This window comes from Engraulis encrasicolus, chromosome 16 (genome assembly GCF_034702125.1).
Source record: "Engraulis encrasicolus isolate BLACKSEA-1 chromosome 16, IST_EnEncr_1.0, whole genome shotgun sequence".
Taxonomy (NCBI): domain Eukaryota; kingdom Metazoa; phylum Chordata; class Actinopteri; order Clupeiformes; family Engraulidae; genus Engraulis; species Engraulis encrasicolus.
Genome location: NC_085872.1, coordinates 13,203,447 through 13,211,203, shown reverse-complemented (window position 1 = coordinate 13,211,203; position 7,757 = coordinate 13,203,447). Strand labels below are relative to the sequence as shown.

At 41.5% G+C, this 7,757-nt stretch overlaps 1 long non-coding RNA gene across 1 annotated transcript; it reads left to right on the top strand.

Moving 5' to 3' along the window:
* The first annotated feature begins 259 nt into the window (after positions 1-259).
* Positions 260-4,726, top strand: LOC134466297 (uncharacterized). The gene is made up of 3 exons (XR_010038268.1): positions 260-327; positions 4,088-4,157; positions 4,429-4,726. It is a non-coding gene; the product is annotated as an uncharacterized LOC134466297 (long non-coding RNA).
* Positions 4,727-7,757: the final 3,031 nt, after the last annotated feature.

Here is a 7,757-nt window from a genome sequence, read left to right as displayed (position 1 = left end):
TCCTAGTAGGCTATTTTTTCTGTTCACATCGGGTGGGGAAAGAGTGTGTGGCAATCCCAAACGTGCAATGCACCGTGGGACACACTGCCTAATCAGATGTGTCAAAAAAATAACACATTGGGATATGTAGACAGCATTGACAGATTAGGTGTCATTTTTGTGTAAGATTTCATTTCTGGGTCGTGCTACAAGTGAGAAACTAACGGCCGTTTGGCTGTCCAATCGCGTGACTGTGGACATTTGAAAGCAGACTTCCGCCCGCCTTTTCTACCGTTGGAAGAAATGCAAGATGCGGCGACTTGACTTCAGACACCGAGAGAGGCTGGCGTAAGTAATTCGGTATAATTTCGTAACAATTACGTGTGTTACCGTTAATGTATGGTTAAAATCAAACCTTGCTTCACAAGTTTTGCTGTACGAACATTGGAACAGCCTCAGTGATTCTGTGAACATTAAGCTAGCCTACAATCATATTTAGCTAGTTATTGATACTCAGTTAGCTATTTATCTTTAACGCTTGCACTATAAATTATATTTATTTTCTTTTAATTCACATGTGGACTAACTTAATGGTTAAAACGTGTTGTGTTGGGAAAATTAAATGTTTGAAATGTGATATTGGATGGTTTGCTAACATTGGTTGCTAATAGGGTAACCCACTGACGTGTATACTATACACGTCAGTGGGGTAACCATTGACAGTAACAATGAGGGTAACTGATAATTAGCTGGTGTGGAATAAATCAGGCGGCACTTTACTGATGTGAAGTTTGAAAGCTATTTTCTGAACATAAAAGAAAGAAAGTCTGACAGGATTTATGCAAGGATACTGAAACACCACGGATGGATTGACGTAGAGCTAGTACTGGTAGTGGGGCAAAAGTGGATGCTGCTAGTAACAGGTATCGGAGGGGGCAAGACTTGGGCTAGCTGGCATAGAGGCGATTTTAAAGGGTAATGTTTAGGTTAAATTTATAACTAAATCTATACAGGATGTTGTCAGAAGAGGTGTTTTGAAACATATATGTGAAATTCACAGTCTGTAACAATGCCAAACTGCAATATTTTCATGAAAATGTATCATTTGAAAGCCACTTCTGAAATGTTGGGCTTCTCGCTGGCAGAGCCTCTATGACGTAGATAGAGGGAGTCCAGCTAAGGTTCTGGTTCAGCTCTCGCTTGTTGATGTAGGCTTACCAACAGTTTTGGTTGTAGTAGCCTATATCTTTCCAATGCTTTCACACGAGAGTGGCATTTTATATGCCTATCTAAAACAGTCTCGTAGACCGTTACTAGAAATAGCGACTATTTTAATATCTTTCCCGAAAACGATGCCCGTGGAGTAACGAGACCTTCATGTCCCCCGCCACAATGACTTGCGCCCTCTGTCCATGGTGCTGAAATCGCGGCATTCTGTGAAGCACGTTACAATGTCATGAGGGAATACAGTTATTTGTGTTGTCCATAGTTATACCAACGAAAAAAGTAGGCGGTGATAAATACGCCAGGTCCAAATTACTAAAATAAAAAGTATATTGTAACAGCCTACCAGCTGCCTCCTCAGGAGTGAGAGCGCAGAGTTACCCCGTGTGCACTAGGCTACACTTCCCATCTCACCACGCAGCCTCTAAAATGGGTTTGAGAGTGTCAGGATCGCAACAACCATGCGCCGAGTGAGCAAGCCAGAAGGAATCGTGAAGTGTGTGCACCAATTCTGAATCGCTGAAGCCAGACACTGATGTGCGCTGTTCCAAATTGAGACCGAGCGCGCAAGTCTGCAAACAAGGGTTTGCAAAAGTGCACTAAATAATAAGACTAATAAGAAAAGATATTCGTTGTGTTGATCTGTTTTATTTCTTATGTGTTCGTCAGTGGGGTTTTTTCATATTTGGAAAGGTAACGAAGGCTAGGCCTATACCAACGGCAGTCTTATTGCTGCCTGGTGCCCAACTCATAACCTCTAAAACTTAAAAATACAGTCGATTGCACAGTTACAATATGGACGACGTTTTAAAATGGATAACAGTAATTTAAACATTAGTAAGCTTTTTCAACGTCATTTGAGAGTCTTAGTTTTCGCTTGGCCCAACGCGCCACATTTGCCAAACTAACGTTGATGTGGTCCTGACATTTTGATGAATAACAATAGCATAATATCTCTACAAAATCGGGAGTGAATTGAATTGAAGTCTCCCAACATGTCTTGTCAATCCATGAGGATACGGAAAATCTAGCACACCACACGCGGAGAAAGCGTTCCTTTGATAGAGGGGATACCTGCGTCTTTGTAAAGTGCTGCGCGCACGTTTGATTGCCGGTTTTACAAATTACGGGGATAAACATGCCAGGTCCAAATTACTAACAGGAAAAGAGGGACGATGACAAAGGGGATGAATCGCCAGGAAGACAGGGATGATCTTTCTCGCAGAGCAATGTTGTCTGCCAGAGCGAGTCTCGCCTGGTTTTGTGTAGGCTATGGTTACGGCACGCAATCCACCGCTGGACCAGCTGGCTATCAGCAATCGCCGCAAGAATCAAACCTGTTTCAAATCCTGCTCATCTCTCGTGAGTGTAGGGTACTGCATATAGCCTAGGTTAGTTATGTAGGCCTGGAGAAAGAGGTTCACTCTCTCCAGCAGTTCAAAACCACCGTCAGGTTATGTTTCGGAAGCATATCGGTTTTATTTTTCGACAAAAACGAAGCGCCATAAAATCACAGTCAAGTTTCTAGGCTATAGGCCAGCACAGCAGCGTTAATAAACTCCAAAAAAGTAATGTGACGTACCCTAATAGCCTAATGACAATCTTACTGTGCAAACTGGGGCAATAAAAACAGTCGGTGGTGGTGGTAGTGCGCGATAGCTCTGTGATGGGGAGGGGGATTCTTTTGGCTACATCTAGCCTACCCAACTCAGGACTCTTGATCCAACCGAGAATCTCCACAATGAGGGAAACACATCGAAAATATAAAACTAAATATGCTATATGCACAAATAGAGTTTATATCAATCAGATATTCTATTAGGTTAACAATGTTATTTTGAAACCTAATGAAGTGCCACATAGCCTAATAACGGTCTGGCACACCCTCATGGCGCTGCTGCAGCGCATTGACATGGAGGAAACCTACAAAAAAATATTATTTTAAATAATAAAATGGTTCAGACTGTATCTGGTGGATACTGCCACTGTTTAAGGCCATTTAACTTGTTGAAATTTAGCCTATAGGTCTGGAAAGGTGTTACAATATTATAATCTGGCCTATTCTCTGCGGTGCTTAGTATGTCTGTAGAACGCAGCGACTCCCTCTACCTACGTCGGATTCTAAATGTTTGTTTAAAAGAAGCCGCCGTTATTTTTGACAAAGTTTTCTGAAAATGTTGTTTATGCAATAATTCGGTATTTTGACATATATCACATCTAAATGTATGTATTGAGGTTCTTAAAATGAGATTTAGTGGTGTTTAACCTGCAAGTTACACTTTAAACTTCAGCGCTTCAAACGTAAGCAGTTCTGCGTCAAATCATGTAAATCAGACCATCCGCCACCCTCGTACATGATAAAGAATAGCACCAGTAAAAGCAAGCAGTATCCCACTGTTTTGTGTTGGCTCGATGAAAGGTGATACAAACGAATTTCCGAATCACATTATGTTGGCTTGGTTGTAGTTGTTGTGGCCAGTCAATAGACAAGCTTTGAACCGTAGTTCCATGTAAGTGTCGTGGTTTTCACCGTTTCAGTATGTAGTTGAATATGGTAGATCTGGGCAACTGGTCAACGCTGTCGTGTTTTGTCTCGGTAGACCTCGTATGACGGTGTGTTGGGAAAATACCGGCAGTTGTTTCAGATGGAGGGTGCGACGTGCCAGATGTACGCTGTTCGAGGGATAAAACTGCCACGCACGAGATTTTGTAGGCAATGGTAATTGGTGACGATACCATGTGGCAGAGTAGAACAGCTGCGTGTGAAGTGTGGCGACTACCAAGGTATCAACACCAGTTATGGCTACGGGATTTTAAAAGTACCTTCAATGCACTGGGAACTAACGTGCTCTCCCCCTCTCTCTCTCTCTTCTCTCTTAATCAGGGCCCAGGTCTTGTGGCCACATCTGTCCAAGCTCCTACTCTGATTGAACAGTTGGATGATCAGACTGATGGTAAGTGTGTGTGTGTGTGTGTGTGTGTGTGTGTGTGTGTGTTTCCATGTGTATCATATTGTCTGTGATCATGTGTCTAATTGCCATCCACTTACAGGCCCTCTGCCTCCTTTCATTTGTTTTTTTAGATTTTTTTTTTCAGATTTTTTTTCTTATTGTTGTATTGTATGCAATTGTGATAAATATGTTACTGTGATATTGTTATAACACAGAGACTTTGGTAAATGTGAAATTTAAGTACTGCTGTACAATTTTCTGCTCTCATTTTCAGATGAAAAGTGCTACACAGTTCTCACACATCTTCTGACTCCGAAGCCGCTGCAGTGTAAAATCTGAGATGTCTTTTCTGGTTGATTTTGTGCAGGTATTTTTCAAAGGATAGTTACTTTTAAAAACGTCTTTTAATCTTTAAAAACACTTTCATGCAGAGCCTCTGTTAGGACCTCATTGCGATACAGAGTTATGACCTTGTCACCAAAATGTCAATGACCATATTTTAACCTGCTATTTAAGGCTGCCATAGCCATATTCTTATAACAATGCAGTTAAGTTCAAGAGAACTATAGTTTGGTGATATGGATCCCAAACGGAAGAGAACAGCAGCGGTTTGTAGTTGTAGAGAACTAATTAGCGCCAAGTGTTGTTAACCTGTTGTTTCACGAGTTTGTCCTTGAGTGCTTGGTGTACAGTTTACGTATAGTATATGCATGTTTGGCATGTTAGCTGGCCTCGGTCCTGGGATGCTTTAAACGGAGCTCATGCGGGATGAGATCCGCTTCCCCCCTATGTGTAGTATAGAGGAAGTGTAACTGGGTGTTCCAGTGAAATGGAGGAGTATGGGGAGGTGGTGGGACAATTCGGAAAGCCTTCGCGCATGACAGGCGAGAGAGGGAAGGAGGGATTTAAATATGCGCGAAGGCGGGAGCAAGTAATGACAGCTGTCAATCACTCTCGGACTTCCTCCAGAACTACGTTTATATATAAACAACATTTCACGAGTTTGTCCTTGAGTGCTTGGTGTACAGTTTACGTATAGTATATGCATGTTTGGCATGTTAGCTGGCCTCGGTCCTGGGATGCTTTAAACGGAGCTCATGCGGGATGAGATCCGCTTCCCCCCAAAGATGCTGAGACCAACCAACTATGCCAGACGATGCACTCAAGACGAGGTCCGTTTACCTCCCAAAAAAGCGAAGTAGTGCGCAGCTGACTAGAGGACCGAGGGCCAAGCTTAAAAATAAACAGGCCTAAATAACCAAAACAAATAATTACAAGAATAATAATGATAATAGGCTACGTAACGCAGCGTGGTGAAACGGTGACGATCCGATGCGGGCCAATGCGAGTGAGAGCTAATGCCCGAGACAATTCGGAAAGCCTTCGCGCATGACAGGCGAGAGAGGGAAGGAGGGATTTAAATATGCGCGAAGGCGGGAGCAAGTAATGACAGCTGTCAATCACTCTCGGACTTCCTCCAGAACTACGTTTATATATAAACAACATTTCTTGTTTACCTGTCACAGTAGCCCATAGCACTTTTGTCATAGAGAGCAACTTAGTCAGTAAATATGTGCCTGCTGTATAAAGTAGCAGTATTTGGATGAGTTACAGCTAACACGGACGGCAAACTTGAGACTGTATATTGTGTGTTTGACAGATTTCTGACAGCGACAGCGATGGTGAGGGAAGCAGTGTACCGAACTCTCAGATGACTCGGACCAGGTGACCAAACCCATGCAAAACACAATGTGAGTGTACACATACACACACACACACACACACATTGCAAAATGAATTTCATATACAGTATATCACGAAAGTGAATACACCCCTCACAGTTTTTGCAGATTTTTGAGTATACATTTTCATAGGAAAGCATTACAGAAATTTCACTTTGACACAATGATTAGTGACCATTTACCACCACACATGCTTGACACCATCTAAAGCAAATTTGTTTATCTTGGTCTCAACAGGGATGAACAGACCAAGGATATGGATCACTGGAACCATGTCGTGTGGTCTGAAGAGACCAAGATAAACAAATATACTTTAGATGGTGTCAAGCAAGTGTGGTGGTAAACAAGTAAGTTTTACAAAAAAAGTGTATCCTCTCATAAGCCAAGCATGGTAGTGGGACTGACATGGTATGAGGATGCATGGATGCTGTCAACATTGGTAATCTGAAATACACCTAAAAGAAACATGCATATCAACATGCACTGTGACTACTGAAGCAGATCATGATATTCTCCATAGGATTGCATTCAAATCTCATACCAATCTATTTAAGCCAGATGCAGACTCAAAATGTAAAAGTTCAATGCAAAGAAAGGTTGAAACGCACACTGATGACCTCCCCTTTCATCCCTTTTCATTTTGTTTCATTTCGAGCCAACACAGCCCCTTTTCTACCGGATTTTAATCTGGGGTGTACTCACTTTTGTGAGTACATGTTCAAACATTAATGGCTGTATTTAGTTTTTTTCTGAGTGAACAAGAAATTTAAGCGGTTAAATATGTTGTTAAAAGGTCACTAATCATTGTGTCAAAGTGAAATTTCTCTAATGATTTCCTATGAAAATATATACTCACAAATCTGCAAAAACTGTGAGGGGTGTACTCACTTGCGTGATATACTGTAAGTTGAAAAAGTATGTTCTCAAAATATTTGAATGGCAAGAATTCACACATAGGTGATAGGACCTCTGGCCATTTTCAATAATAAAATGCAAAAAAAAAGGTAGATACACCGTTTTGCAATAAACTCTTCATACGTATATATAAATAATGAAATGAAAAATGAATGAAATTAAATTCACTCAGTTTAATGAAGAGCTAAGAAGATGTCATGATATCAATGTATGTGTAGTTGATTCGGCTATACTTAGTTTGACTGGTATGCTTCATACCTTTCAATCAGTTAAGTAAAACTTGCTATTAAGTATTATTAATGATGTCTCTCTCTCTCTCCTCTCTCTCTCTCTCTCTCTCTCCCTTCTTCTTCCTCCTCTTCTACTTCTTCTCAGTCTGGAACCAACTTCACATCCCTCTTCACTGCACTACTGACACTGAGATGGAATCCACAACCCAACCACTAGTGGTCTGCATTGGGAACCTGAAGAGTCTGTCATAACCGCCAGGAATGACCGTGTGACCATTCCCGTTGCAGACGGCCTGACTTGCACAATTGACAAGCTGTTCAAGCTTTACTGGGTCTGCAACTTGTTATATCCAGCACAGCTCAGCTCTGTTTTCACCTTCTTTGAATATGTTTATGACGTTCCCATCTCAACCAACAAACGAACAAAGGCACTACAACTTCTCTCAAAGCTTCCCAGCAGCCCAAGTGATCACTCAACATGTGTTTATGCCCAAAATGTAAATAGTTACTACAGACATCAAGAAAGTAGTTTGGCATCTTTTTCATGTACACGCTTTGTCAGATGCACAGGATATGATGATAATTTGCAGCCAAGATGGCTGTTCAAGTGTACAAGGACTTACTATGTAGACACCACCTACGTAGACACCACCAGTCCACAACAACAGAAATGGGAGTATCTTTCAATGACTCTTTTGAATCCACTGACATTCAGA